Here is a 15841-nt window from a genome sequence, read left to right as displayed (position 1 = left end):
GTATTCTCCCAAGTTCTCCCACTGGCCTGGCAGTTTGCAGAACGGGGCCATAATAGAGTTACAATGAGCAGTCTGGTTCTGATGTAATCCTCTCAACACCACTACATAGTCCTACAGAGCAGTATTGCTTTGGGGGAAAATGTCATTTCCATCATGGTTTACAGTTCAATTTCTGATTAAAGATTAGGCTTTATAATAATGATTCTGTATGATGAAATTAATTTGCAACAACACATTTATTTGTTCATGCACACTTCACAAAGTGAGGTGAAACTTGTTGAACAAATCCTTTATTATGAATTTACCCAGTTTCAGTAAGATGACATTCCTATTCAGTTTTAGCTTCTCTGTTGAGACTGCCAATAAGGATGTTATGATGGCTGTTTTGTAACGTAGACACCTGTCTAACAGGAAGCAGACTGAAATCCCTATGTCATTTCTCATAGGCCAATGATTACACCTTGATTGACTTAGGCAGATTCAAAGCAATGACCTAGGGTGGAAAAGGGTTTGTATCCCATTACCAATTCTCTGTAGCTGCATCTTAGTAGAGAACCATGGTTTGTTTAATGTCCTGTTCTTCAAATAATTTTTTTGTTTCTGAACAGGATTTTTCCATCATCATTATGTTATGCTGAAACAAACAACAACCAACTACCTAGTGAAGGAGAAACCCAAAATCAAACAAGCCAAACTCAATGGTCCCTGCAAAACAGGCTGCACACATGATGAATAAAATTCTATACTAATGACTTGCCAAGTCCCCATAAAATCCCAATATTTGGCAAGCACTGTTCCATTTTACAGTTTAACATCCTCTGGCATAAACTGTCATGCCTTAATTAAACACCGAATGCAAAGCACATTCCCAGGAGGCGATACTTCTAGCCACTTCTCTTTCAGTAAGCCAGGATGGAGATCAGCCATCATGGAAATGTAATGCAGAGAGAACAAGACAACTACACATCTTTAGGGCCTGAGCTGCCTGATGCAGCAGCACCACCCACTTTCCAAGGTACTATTCATTACCTTGCTGAGGGAAGAATACCTGCAATGTTAGCTGAGAACATGTTGCTCACAAATAGACTTCCTATTCACAGGTGAGAAATAATTAGCACATAAGATTTTTGAACTCTAGGTTTCAGTCCCAGCAAAGACCGAAAGGGCTTGACTGGCCAGTGTATGCTAATAGATTTTTCACTTAATATCAAAGCTCTTCAAGACTCTAAAGACTAAAGTTTACCCTAAGGTTTTTTCTGTACTGAGCTTTTTCCTAAAGTTTTCCACTGGTGCAGGCCCAGTGGGGAGGAAGTTCAGAGCATCTTTCAAAGACATTCAGTACAGCCGCACTCCCTCACCACCACTCCCCAGCCTCCTACTTTCTCAGGCATGTCCTGCACTTGCCTGTACACATACTGTAATTTCTGAAATATGAATTGATTGAGGCACACTCCTCCTATTCACTCATGTTCTACCATGGCTTGGCTTCATATAGTACTACTCATATAATAGTTATAGTTGCATATCAGGTTAACTGAATCAGTATCACTCATTCCGCAAAGGAAGATCCATGACAGTGCATGATTTCAATCCAGGGCTTTTTGTTAGAATGCTGAAATTATACACTATTCTATTACTGTAGTGGCTAGAGATTCCAACCAAGGAACACAGTACACCCACTTAGTAGGAGCCATTTCCGGCCCTGAACAGCTTCCAATCTATATAGACAAGACAGGCAAAGAATGGGAGAAAGGAGGTGTTGTTATCGTCATTTTAAAGATAGAGAAACGCAGCACAGCCAGTCTGTGGCAGAGCAGGGAATTGAACCCAGATTTCATAAAACCTACTTCAATATCTGATTCACAAGATCAGCCTACTGTATGCTGAATCAATCAAAATTCTTTTCAAACACCTTCATAAAAAGACAGCACACAGTGTGCTTGGCTTTAAGATTAACTTTAAAGAGATACTTCAATGTGTTGTCCAATATTAGCATTAAATGTTTGCGAACAATGTGGGAGATGTCTATTATATTTATAAATTGTGTGTAGCTCTGTCGGTATGATTACTCTCATGCTGTTTGCTACATGAGGGCAAAGAGTTAACTCAATCCTGGGTGTTTTTACAAGCGGACAATGACTAATGGACAATACAGTGAATCTACTGCTAGGAATCTTCCTCCTCCAACATCCCCAGTGAGATGCATAAAACCAGACTGACCAGCTTCAGGGGTCTCAGGACAGACGAAGAACTTTGAAATGGATAAAAGGACTGTCTGTAAACTCAGAGGGAGATAGGGTGACCAGAGGTCCTGATAGAATCGGGACTGTCCTGATATTTAGTTGTTTGTCCCGTGTCCCGACTGATGTACAGTCAGGACGCCATTTGTCCTGATATTTTGCTTTGGCGGCACTCCGGCTTTTTTTTTTTTTTTTTGCTTGGGGTGGCAAAAATCCTAGAGCTGGCCCTCGTGGGGGGTGAGCCTGTGACTGCCCCCCCATGTGTCCCAATATTTTGTTCTTATTATCTGGTCACCCTAGAGGGAGAGGCACTGACTGAGGGTCAGCCCGAGACAGAAGAAAAGGCTGAAGGTTGTCTCACCCAGCCCCAACACTGGGGGAGGAGGGAGCTTGAGACAATTAGGACTTACTTCAACCTTAACCTTTCCTTGCAAGTTTAGGAAAGGTAATATGCATAGAGCCCTCCTGTTTTAGCAGGTTCCTTTCTGTTACGTTCCTATGGATAAATAAATAATATTTTGTTTTGAAGATGCTGTTGTGTCACTGCATTATATCTACTGGCCACAGGTTCCTGAAGGGAAATCTATAGCATGAGCCAAAACCCTACTGGATGTGTGCAAGACACACGTGCTAAAACGCATGGAAACTCATGTTTACCCTCTTTGTGTGACACTTCTTAGTGCCCTTGGGTAGTTATGAAAATTATACTATGTAGATATTCTGGTTAAAGTACATGGTTGACATTACACCATAGCCTATTGTTTCACTGAAGTATTTCACTGATGCCATAGGCAGGGACATGTCTTTTTGGCTAAAAGTGAGACGCAGTACTGTAGTGATTAAATTAAGACACTGAGAGGAAAAACAGCTCTGGAGTAACTCAATTTTCACAGAAAAAAATAGACTAATACGACAAATGAAATAGCAATTAACTTCTGGATGCTTTTCCTCCTTGGGTGGTTCACTTCCAAAAATTTTAATATTAGCTATTTCAGAGAGTCCAAAAGCTAAAGGTGGCACACTAAATTCATCCTTTAATTAAAAAAAATATGAATGATCTCTGCTGATAAATATCTTCATCTAGATTTCTCAACTCAGGGATCCATCAGACTTTTTAAAAAAAAAGCAAAAAAAAACAAAAAACAGGGTAACAGAAGAAAAATTTCAGGCAGACATTTCTAACAGCCCACTCTTTCCCTGTCAGTATCACAGAATATCAGGGTTGGAAGGGACCTCAGGAGGTCATCTAGTCCAACCCCCTGTTCAAAGCAGGACCAATCCCAACTAAATCATCCCAGCCAGGGCTTTGTCAAGCCTGACCTTAAAAACTTCTAAGGAAGGAGATTCCACCACCTCCCTAGGTAACGCATTCCAGTGTTTCACCACCCTCCTAGTGAAAACGTTTTTCCTAATATCCAACCTAAACCTCCCCCACTGAAACTTGAGACCATTACTCCTTGTTCTGTCAACTGCTACCACGGAGAATAGTCTAGATCCATCCTCTTTGGAACCCCTTTCAGGTAGTTGAAAGCAGCTATCAAATCCCCCCTCATTCTTCTCTTCCACAGACTAAACAATCCCAGTAACCTCAGCCTCTCCTCATAACTCATGTGTTCCAGTCCCCTAATCATTTGTTGCCCTCTGCTGGACTCTCTCCAATTTTTCCACATCCTTCTTGTATTGTGGGGCCCAAAACTGGATACAGTACTCCAGATGAGGCCTCACCAATGTCGAATAGAGGAGAACGATCACATCCCTCGATCTGCTGGCAATGCCCCTACAAATACATCCCAAAATGCCATTGGCCTTCTTGGCAACAAGGGCACACTGTTGACTCATATCCAACTTCTCGTCCACTGTAACCCCTCGGTCCTTTTCTGCAGAACTGCTGCCTAGCCATTCGGTCCCTAGTCTGTACCGGTGCATGGGATTCTTCCGTCCTAAATGCAGGACTCTGCACTTGTCCTTGTTGAACCTCATCAGATTTCTTTCAGCCCAATCCTCTAATTTGTCTAGGACCCTCTGTATCCTATCCCTACCCTCCAGCATATCTCTCTCTCCTCCCAGGTTAGTGTCATCTGCAAACTTGCTGAGGGTGCAATCCACACCATCCTCCAGATCATTAATGAAGATATTGAACAAAACCAGCCCCAGGTCTGACCCTTGGGGTACTCCACCTGATACTGGCTGCTAACTAGACATGGAGCCATTGATCAGTACCCGTTGAGCCTGACAATCTGGCCAGCTTTCTATCCACCTTATAGTCCATTCATCCAGCCCATACTTCCTTAACTTGCTGGCAAGAACACTGTGGGAGACCGTGTCAAAAACTTTGCTAAAGTCAAGGAACAACACGTCCACTGCTTTCCCCTCATCCACAGAACCAGTTATCTTGTCATAGAAGGCAATTAGATTAGTCAGGCATGACTTGCCCTTGGTGAATCAATGCTGACTGTTCCTGATCACTTTCCTCTCCTCTAAGTGCTTCAGAATTGATTCCTTGAGGACCTGCTCCATGATTTTTCCAGGGACTGAGGTGAGGCTGACTGGCCTGTAGTTCCCAGGATCCTCCTTCTTCCCTTTTTTAAAGATGGGCACTACATTAGCCTTTTTCCAGTTGTCCAGGACTTCCCCCAATCGCCATGAGTTTTCAAAGATAATGGCCAATGGCTCTGCAATCACATCTGCCAACTCCTTTAGCACTCTTGGATGCAGTGCATCTGGCCCCATGGACTTGTGCTCCTCCAGCGTTTCTAAATAGTCCCAAACCACTTCTTTCTCCACAGAGGGCTGGTCACCTCCTCCCTATGCTGCGCTGCCCAGTGGAGCAGTCTGGGAGCTGACCTTGTTCGTGAAGACAGAGGCAAAGAAAGCATTCAGTACATTAGCTTTTTCCCCCATCCTCTGTCACTAGGTTGCCTCCATCATTCAGTAAGGGGCCCACACTTTCCTTGACTTTCTTCTTGTTGCTAACATACCTGAAGAAACCCTTCTTGTTACTCTTAACATCTCTTGCTAGCTGCAACTCCAGGTGTGATTTGGCCTTCCTGATTTCACTCCTGCATGCCCGAGCAATATTTTTTATACTCTTCCCTGGTCATTTGTCCAATCTTCCACTTCTTGTTAGCTTTTTTTTTTGTGTTTAAGATCAGCAACGATTTCACTGTTAAGCCAAGCTGGTCGCCTGCCATATTTACTATTCTTTCTACACAGTAGGGAAAATATCATACAATTTAAGTAAAAAGAAGAAGAAATACTCATGGTTAAATGAGCATCTGTGAATGCTAAAATAGCTGGGGACCTCCAAAGGTAGGTGAAGACTTTGGAATTTCCGCACAAGTCATTCAGAGGGTGGAATTAAGTATTAATTCAGTATTAATCCAGTATTAAGGAGCCAGAATAAGAATAGAGCTTTTAAGTATCAGAACTATTCTTTAAAATGACTAGATTACAGAGCCATGAATTCAGGTTCTGCTAGAACCCAGGCCAAAATCTGAATGCTTAATAGGCACCTCCTGCATATTTGAGACCTGATTCAAAATCCATTGAAATCACGTTAATGTCAATGGGCTTTGTAGGGCCCCATGTCAGCCAGGCACATGCTTAAGTCACACTGGAGTCAATGGTACTTAAGTACATGGTAGGAGTACTTTGCTGCATCAAGACACTCCCCATCAGTGATCTGAATTTTGGAAGATCAGAGCCTGCAGCTCTGATTGATTCAGTAGGAACAGCCAGTGCTCAGCAGGTCTGAAAATCCAATTACTTCCATATAGATACCCGAGCATAGATTTCAGAGCCTATATCTGAAAAAATTGGTCCCAAAAAATGAAAATATCTGTGTGTGCCCAAAACAATTCAGTAAAGCAGGTCTTCTCAGGAATTTAACAGAAATATAATGGACAGAAATGTTAGGATATAGATATTCAGGCCTGTCTGCAAAGGCCTGTCCTTTAAGAATTTAGGTGTATTCTTATCACTTGGCTAGTTAGGAGTATAAAAGAAAGAATCAAAATCACTGTCTGCCGGTGTAAGGGCCTTCTCTCACTGTGACAGGCTCAGGCCCTGGTCTTAGGCTAAGCCCTCTGGCTAAGCAGCAGAGGCAGCCATAAGCTGGGAAGCCAATGGTCACCTCCTCACATTCCAAACTAGTCACATTGAAATAAGGTGCTATTGGGCTGTTAGGAATACAATCCTGTCCTGGTAATGCCTATCACCTCCAGAGAAAAGGAAGTGCCTAGAAGATGTAAAAAGAAACTTAGTTTGATAGCATCCTGTCTGGCAAGAACTCACTTATCAATACTGGGATGTGAAATCCTCACTTCTGTATTGTTTTGTCATTATAGTTCCCACTTTGCTATTGTTTGTCTGTATAATCTCTGTCTGGTTCTGTGATTGTTCCTGTCTGCTGTATAATTAATTTTGCTGGGTGTAAACTAATTAAGGTGGTGGGATATAATTGGTTACATAATCATGTTACAATATGTTAGGATTGGTTAGTTACATTTCGGGAAAATGATTGGTTAAGGTATAGCTAAGCAGAACTCAAGTTTTACTATATAGTCTGCAGTCAATCAGGAAGTGAGTGGGTGGGGGAGTGGGGAAATTGGAATCATGTTTTGCTAAGGGCAGGAATGGGAACAGGGACACAGGTGTAAAGCTCTGTGGTGTCAGAGCTGAGAAGGAGGATACTAAGGAAGGAAACTGGAATCATGCTTGCTGGAAGTTCACCCCAATAAACATCGAATTGTTTGCACCTTTGGACTTCGGGTATTGTTGCTCTCTGTTCACGCGAGAAAGACCAGGGAAGTAAGTGGGTGAAGGAATAAGCCCCCTAACAATAAATACTTGCAATAAATACTTTTGCTAGAAGAAAAGGAGGACTTGTGGCACCTTAGAGTCCTTGTGGCACCTAACAAATTTCTCTGAGGTGCCACAAGTACTCCTTTGCTTTTTGCGGATACAGCCTAACATGGCTGCTACTCTGAAACTTGTACTTATGCTACTACTCACTTCCCTACTAGATATCAAAATGTCTCTTCTGCAGAAAGCTTTCCCTTTGGGTGATTATTAAATCCATCTTAATCAGCCATCACAAAAAAAAGCTAGGTTTTGTGAAAAAGAATTTAAAATGCTGGTTCTGAAAATGGGGGACAACAGGGTGGCTGTCCAACCTTGTGTAAATGTAGGCAGTACCTAGGAAACATGAATGTTACCACAGAGATTGTAATTGGAGGGATGTGCAATTGTTCTTTCATGTCTTGGTCTAACTTGCAGATAGGCTAAGCCAAACACTCAAGGATCTTAAATATCCCCAATTTTTTTAATATATTTTTGTGTGCATGTGCACTTCTACACACATTTTTAATATGCAATTTTTCATTTATCAGTCCACTGTAGTAAAATATCCTAGTTTTGTTTTTATTTTGCACTTATTCTTTTAAAATTCTGATTTAATTAAAATATTTCACACTGCACTAAGCAAAAACTGGAAAGTTTAGGAGTGTTACATTCCTGGGGCTTTGTTTCAGCCCATCTCTAGCTAAAACACATGAGAAAACACAGACACACCTACCTAATTAGAGCCACAATCATACAGCTAGTCTTCCAAACAGGACATGTGTTTATGCCTGATTGTGTAGTCACTCAAGCACTAGAACCAACACTTTAAAACAATTCTTCATAAAGTAAAGGTGATAGTGTGTGTGTGAATGTACACATTTCACCTTTTACAATTTTGTAGAGAAATGCAGTATTTCCTCTCCCATTCCACCCTGCTTCCCCACTAAACTGTCAGATTTTTTCCACTGGATTATTTTTTCAATCCCTTAGGACAAAAATGCACTGTAAAATTCTTGCCTTTTCAGAAGACTATTGAAAATGTGCGCTCAGAGGTATCCATTTTAACCAGCAGGGGCTTTCCACCCAGAATTTATATTCTATTATGCTTAAGTGAGTGAAGGAATATCACCCAGCATATAGAGAAGCTGACTCAATTATTTAGGCACCAGAGCCCCCCAAAAAATCATAATTCAGAATAGATCATGTTAGTTCAAAACTCTCCATGAGACCCTCACTGAGCCAATCAATCCAGGCTTAAGTTTGTCTGGTTTCCTGACAGAAGTTTGCCCTGCTCTCAGGTTCTATTTCTGACTCTCTCTCTCTCTCTGAATTTGAGCAAGCCACTGCCTCGTTGTGCCTCCATTTCCCCATTTAGGAGTGTTGTGATCTTAACTAAAGTTTGTAAAATGCTTTGATATCTTCAGATGAAAGGTGCTACTGTAGTGCAAAGTATTATTGTTAGGATATCAGGTTAGGCAACATCTAGCTTTGTCTACAATGAAATGTCCTTTACCACCCACTCAACTGCTCGGAGGAATAATGCAGATATTGATGTGAAGCCATGGATTAAAATTTCATGCTGAAATCCATGAAAAGTAGCTTCACAGAAAACTTTTTTTTCTTCAAGCAGCGTAGGCAACTTGGCAAAGACTGATTGATAAGCCAGTTTGTTTCATGGTGTAAATCTTTAATTTCATTTGCTGCCCTGGTTACTTTGACCCCTGCAGTATTCCATAAATATTTAGGTAGCTTTCACCCAGCTTGTTTCTGTTTTTGAATACTAATGCTGGTTATAGTGAATAAAAGGGGGAGTTGCTGTAAAAGAACTAGGGACTAGCTGTGAATATCTCGTCTGTTGCCTGTCAGGAATTGCGTTTGCTAGAATTAAAGTAATTACTAGTACCCAGGAGCCCATTGCATTCCTTAATGAATTGCGAGTCTGTGTTGTGAAAAACAAATATCTTTACCTGAATAAGCATTAATGTTGTAACAACAAGCAAAATCAATAGCTGTATAAAGCCTAAGGCTAGGGCCAGAAAAACAAGACTGACATGCATGCAGATAATCTTACTAATGAAGAAATCAAAGGGTTTCTGGTTTACTGTGCATCTCATTACTGTGTGACAGATTAGCAGCAACTTTTAAAGTAGCCTTTGATATTTGTACAGTCAAGGCCTGGAGACATGACCTCTTAATACCTACACTTCCCCATTCTGCAAACACCCTTAGTTTATCAGACTTCAAAGAGAGGAGTTTACAGTACTGCTCTTGGCAAAGCTGTGGCATGGGATAGCCTGGTGAGTCTTCCCAGTGTTCCACGCCAGGAGCATTGCAAGCTTGAGAGGAGAGCCACAGAATGCCCCTTGTTCACTGGGTCAGCAGATGCAGCATGCACATGCAGTCTCCAGGGGGATAGGGTCATTCATCCTACGAAGAGGTATTTTCCCTGCCAGCTGGCCAGAACTATCAGAGGCACCAGATGTAGAAGCAATAGTTTGCCATGCCCAGCAAGAAGAGAGGTGCTGAGCATAAGTAACCATCAGCACTGAAAGAGAAGCAGCAGCAAAGATGCCAAAATTCATCCATACCTTGGGCCTTGCTTCTGCTAAAATCCTTATTCAGGCTTTAATCACTTCCTGTCACTGCTATTGAAGTTTCCTTTAAAATTATCTTGTTAAATTACTGTGCTTTCTAAACTGCAGAGAGGAGTCCAGAACACTGCAGCATGGCTCCTCTCACTGCAAGAAGTTAGGCCACGCACTCTCATTGACCTTGAAAGTCAAAGTTACCTTCCTGGTCTTTGAATCTCTCAATTTATTTTTCTGCAGTTCTGGACTTAGTTATTCTTCCCTTCCACTTCACTTTGCTCTTCCACTCCTCATCTTCTCTTTCCCATTAGTCCTGAGACTCTCCAGAGTGGAGTTGGAAGTGGGGTCGTTTTACTTGTACCTAGACTAGGGTTGTCAATTAATCGCATATAACTCACAAGATTAACTGAAAAAAATTAACTGTGATTAAAAAAATTAATCATGATTCATCACACTGTTAAACAATTGAATACCAATGGAAATTTATTAAATATTTTGGATGTTTTTCTACATTTTCAAATATATTGATTTCTGTTACAACACAGAATATGAAGTGTTCAGTGCTCACTTCATTTTATTATGAATATTTGCACCGTAAAAATGATAAACAAAAAAAATAGTATTTTTCAACTCACCTTATACAAGTACTGTGGTGCAATATCTATGGTGAAAGTGTAACTTACAAATGTAAATGAGAAAGTTACTCACCTTGTGCAGTAATGATGGTTCTTCAAGATGTGTGTCCCTATGGATGCTCCACTTTAGGTGACTCCGGAGAGTACCCACCACTGGAGGCTGGGACTTCGGAGTGGAGTCTTTTACTAGAGAGAGTACTGTGGCGTCGAAGATGGTGTCAGCGGCCAAATCTTCAGTGACTGCATAATGTTCTGCGAAAGTACGGGCAGACGCCCAAGTTGTTGCTCTATAGATTGCTGAGATAGGGGTATCCCTATGGAATGTGACTGAGGTAGAAACTGATTTCATGGAGTGCGTATGGACGGAAGCAAGTTGCGCCCTTGCTAAGTGATTAAATGCAACTAGAGACCCATTTGGATAGTCTTTGAGGCGACGTCACAGAGCTTTTGGATCTTTCTGTGGAGGAAAGGACAAGTTTAGGAGATTTCCTGAAGTCCTTTGTCCTGTCCAAGTAGGATGCTAATGTCCTTCTAAGATTTAGCATATGCACAATTGTCTCCCAGTTGTCACAATATGGTTTGGGGAAAAAACAAGGAGGTGGATCTGTTGATTCATATGGAAAGTGCAGAAGAAGTAGGGAGAAACGTGGGATATGGCCTTAGAGTTTTTAAAAAAAAAAAAAAGAAAAGAAAAGAAAGGCTGTGAATGATGGGTGTGCCATCAGGGCCGCTATTTTTCCTATGTGCCTAGCTGAGGTGATGGCAATTAGAAATGCTGCCGTCATGGACAGGTATAAGAGAGAACAAGTTGCCCTGGACTCGGAGGGAGGTCTAGTCCAAGCCCTGAAACTAGATTAAAGTCCCAGGCTGGAGTGGGTGATGTCACATGGGGGGAAGAGAGTCCCAATGCCCTTAAAGAATCTACGCATTAGTGGTTGACCAAGTGGGAAGCCATTTTCGCCATGAGATGTCCCTTAAGGGAGCTGAGTGAGAGTTTAAAATGTAGTGCAAAATCAGAGGGAGGAAAGATGAGGTTGGATCTGTCCGTTTGGAATGGTACAAACTTGGAGTCGTTTCCATTTTGTAGATAGGTATGTGGAGTGATCAATTTGTGATTGTGTTGCAACAGGTGTTTCAGCTTGTCAAAGCATTCTGCTTTTAAGCTTTGGAACAAAGAAAGATCCAAGCCTGGAGGCGGAGGACCCATGGGTTGGGGTGAATGGGTCAGCCCATTGTTTTGAGAGAGAGGGTGAGGAATGGGCTGACGTCAAAGGAACAGGAGGACATATTGCCATCTGCGTCAGTTACGGGAGCCAGACTTGTCATAGTCAAGAGGGGCAATCAGAATAACTCTCGCTTTGTTTCGTTGAATTTTCAAAAGAATCTTGGATAGGATAGGAAACTGGGAAAAGACATACAAGTGGGCCCTGTCCGCTGGGAAGATGATGGCAACTACCAGTGAATGTTTCCCCAAGCCGGCCCTGGAGCAGTAACGACCTTTCTTTTTCCGATAAGTAGCGAAGAGATCCATAGGCCGGGTTCCGCAAAGGGTGGCTATATCTAGAAGCAGCTCTGAATTCAGTATACACTCATTGTCGTGACAAAATTCCAACTGAGACCGTTGGTTAGCCCGTTCTGTATCTCTTGTAGACAGACAGCTGAGATGAGCACATTGTGATGGGTGCATCAGTTCCAAAGTTTGAATGCTGTCTTGAAGAGGGAGGGAGATCTGGCAGTTTATACAAAACATACAGGTCACATTAAGTCCATCATAACCTGAGTGTGTTGTTTTTGATGAAAGGCAGTTTATGCACAGGCACTCCTGACAACCCTTAGCCCCAAAAGAGTGAAGTGGAAGGTCATTTCTGTGGAAGGCCATTTGTCTTGAACCTTGTGGTTGTGTAGGTGAGCTCCCCAGGGCATTAGGCAGATGCGTCCCAGGGTGGTGAATGTGGGTAGTGAGCAGAATGCTCTTGCTTGTACTGCATCAGGTTGGTGCTGATAAAGTCCAGTCACTGTACTGGAGTTAGTATGCCACTACAATGAAGAGAACCTTGGAGAATACCCTGTGTGGAGCAGTCTGTACTGATAATGATCCTGCCCCAAAGGTAAGCAGTAGGAAATCTCCTGTACGATGGTCGTACTGAGATATGGAAGTAGGCACCCTGTAGGTTCAGGGCTAGAAATCAACCTCTTTGTTCTAGAGCTGGCCCTAACTGCTGTGAAGTAAGGTAAGGTGACTTCTGAGTGGCGTGACAGGTGTATAGATGGCAGCTGATGCTGTAAGATACTATTGTTCAGGCCCCCGACCAGCTCATCAAAAGTACTTATAAGAGGCAGTTTGAGAGGTCATGGACTGGGGTGCAGACTGTTCCCACTTTTGAGCCCTGGGCCTCTTACACTGTGGCTCATAACAGCACAGAGATGGTGAGTATTGAGAAGATTGTGATCTGTGGTGTGGTTGAGAAGTATATCTTCTCTTCTGTCCCACAGTGTAGATTCCTAAGGAGTGTAATGTGGTCTGAGAATCCTTCAGGATGTGGAGAGAAAAGCTGTCTTCTCCACAAAGAGTTTGGCCCTTCAAATTGGAAGTCTGTAGCTCTTTGGGTAATCTAGAGAGGTGTAGCCAACAACAACAACAAAAAACCCACAACCCACCTCAGTACCACTGTCATGGAGACTGGGGCAGGCAGCTGTAACAGCTACAGCCAGTGGTGTCTCTAGGACAGGTCTGGCTATTAACTGACCTTCTCTAAGAATGGTCTGAATCTGTTCTTTTTGTAAAAAGAAATGGAGGACTTGTGGCACCTTAGAGACTAACCAATTTATTTGAGCATAAGCTTCCGTGAGCTACAGCTCACTTCATCGGATGCATACTGTGGAAAATACAGAAGATGTTTTTATACACACAGACCATGACATCTTCTGTATTTTCCACAGTATGCATCCGCTGAAGTGAGCTGTAGCTCACGAAAGCTTATGCTCAAATAAATTGGTTAGTCTCTAAGGTGCCACAAGTCCTCCTTTTCTTTTTGCGAATACAGACTAACATGGCTGTTACTCTGAAACCTGATCTTTTTGTGTTTCCAGTAATGTTCCCGAAACATCCTGGGTTTCCCAAGATTAACAAAATTGTTTTGGCCATGACAGTTTGGTAATTTATGACTCTAAACAGTAATATTGTCAATGACTATGCCATCTTGCGAAGCCTGATCATATGCAGTTGACTTAGCATTATGTTGCTTGCTTCATGCATTAACCACATCCACTATGATGGAGTTGAGTTGCAGATGCTGAAAACAAAGTCTACCTCTTTGGGTAGAGATGTAGGGTTGTTTTTGTTTACACTCTGTTGCTGGTTGGTGCGATGGAGGCTGGCTCTGCCAGATGACTTTGGTAGGATCTAGAAACACCTCATTAATTGAGAGGACAGTTCTAGATGAGAAGGTAGCGTGCAGAATTTCCACCAACTTGTGATGTGTATCTGCCACCTCCTGTAAGGGAATCTGCAGCTCGTCTGCCACCCTCTTGGTAAGATCCAGAAAGTTCTTAAAATCTTCACCTAGTGATGAGGTGTGGGCAGCACAGTCTCATCTGGGAGAGATGAGGAGAAGGGTGCTGAAGAGGTAGCTTCCTCTTCAGGTGGGTTCCCCGCCCCGGCTTCTTTCCTGTTCTGAAAAAGCTTTCTCCTGCCCTGGCTCAAGTGCCAGGCTGTAGCAAACCATCTGGTGGATTCTCCCTGAGACACACCAAAGATGATTGTGCCATGTGTGTGTATATACCCGAAGGGAGGCCTTGGGAGGGAGAGGCAGGAAGGCAGGCACAGGCGGTTGGTGTGATGGAATTGGGGATGACCCTTGTAGCGTGGTGGTGGGCCACCTTGAGGGGCCAGGGAATTATCTCCTCTTGGCCAGTGTCAGATCTGTCAGTGAGTAAGGGTGCCGCTGACTGGGGTATTGGCAGTATACAGCCCAATGCTAAGAGCGATTCTGGGTGCCGGGATGTGCTTGATACCGGGGTCCTGGTACCAAGTAATGGGGATTGTGGGTCTTCCCCAATCATCAGGTCTCCAGGGTACCAGAGCTCATGCAGTACCATGGGTTCAGTTGGTACTGCAGAGGAGGGTCCGTGGTACATTGTCAGTACTGACAGTTGGGCAGAGCGCTCCCTAAACGAGAGAGTTTTGCCCAGTACAAAAAGTTTGTTCGTGCCACTTTTTTTAGAGACGGTATGGTAACTGTCTCTCCCTAGGTACTGGGACCACAGGCCTCCAGAGTATCAGAGCACCTGTGGCACCATGGGCTCCTCTCGGTATCAATCGGTATCAATGGTTGGGAAGTTGCAGAACACTTCCTAGATGGGAGTTTTGTTGCATCTGGTACCAAAGGGTTTCTCTATGCCGCTCTTTTAGATATGGTATGGTAACTGCCCCCTCTCCTTCAGGGATGGTACCATTGCCTCAGAGCATGAGGGTGGAAACCTCTGGTGTCTCCCTAAGGAAGCAGAGCTGACAGCAGGGCTTCTCTGTGTTACTCTTTTAGAGATGGTACAGTAACTGTCCCCCTCTCCGTGCAGTAGTTGCCCAGAGTAGAGCTCAGAGCAGCACAGAGCTCACAGAAGCCCCTTGTGGGTGCGGAGAGCAGAGCTCAGAGCAGGGCAGAGCTCACAGCAGGAAGCTCCTTCTCAGGTTTCAGCTTCCAGAGCTTCAGGGCCCAAGGCAGCTGAGCTCACAGCAGGAGGTTCCTCTGCTGGTATTGTCCTACCGAGGTGCCCACTCTGGGGAGTCCCACTGGCTGGCCAGCTACTCGGGGATCAGTGCGGAGATGGCCGCACTGGGGAACAAAATACACACTACTTATGCTAGTTCTGTCAACAGTGCTAAATAGCCTCCAGGCAGACCAGGAGGGAGGGAGAGCACAGGGGACACTGCTACCAAAAATCTCCGATTAGAGGTGCAGGGGCACACATACCTAAAGTGGAGCACCCATAGGGACACTACTCAGAGAAGAATTGTGTGTTACATGACTGCACTCAAAAACAAAACAATGTAGAGCTTTAGCACCTACAAGTCCACTCAGTCCTACTTCTTGTTCAGGCAATCACTAAGACAAACACGTTTACATTTATGGGAGATAATGCGGCCTGCTTCTTATTTATGTCACCTGAAAGTGAGAATAGGCGTTTGCATGGCACTTTTGTAGCAGGTGTTGCAAGGTATTTACGTGCCAGATATGCTAAACATTCGTATGCCCCTTCATGCTTCCGCCACCATTCTGGAGGACATGCTTCCATGCTGATGATGTTTGTTAAAAAAAAAAAATAGTGGGTTAATTAAATTTGTGACAACTCCTTGGGGGAGAATTGTATGTCCCCTGCTCTGTTTTACCAGCATTGTGCCATATATTTCATGTTATTGCAGTCTTGGATGATGACCCAGCACACGTTGTTTGATTTACGAACACTGTCACTGCAGATTTGACAAAATGCAAAGAAGGTACCAATGTCAGATTTCTAAAGATAGCTACAGCACCCAACC

General features: G+C 43.3%; 1 protein-coding gene across 5 annotated transcripts in view; it reads right to left on the bottom strand.

Annotated features, from left to right (window-relative positions):
- The window catches only part of GRID1 (glutamate ionotropic receptor delta type subunit 1), an 834382-nt gene that overhangs the window by 561556 nt on the left and 256985 nt on the right, over positions 1 to 15841 (bottom strand). The gene's annotated exons all lie outside the window — the stretch shown is intronic.

This window comes from Lepidochelys kempii, chromosome 7 (assembly GCF_965140285.1).
Source record: "Lepidochelys kempii isolate rLepKem1 chromosome 7, rLepKem1.hap1, whole genome shotgun sequence".
Lineage (NCBI taxonomy): Eukaryota > Metazoa > Chordata > Testudines > Cheloniidae > Lepidochelys > Lepidochelys kempii.
This window is presented reverse-complemented; position numbering and strand designations above follow the sequence as displayed.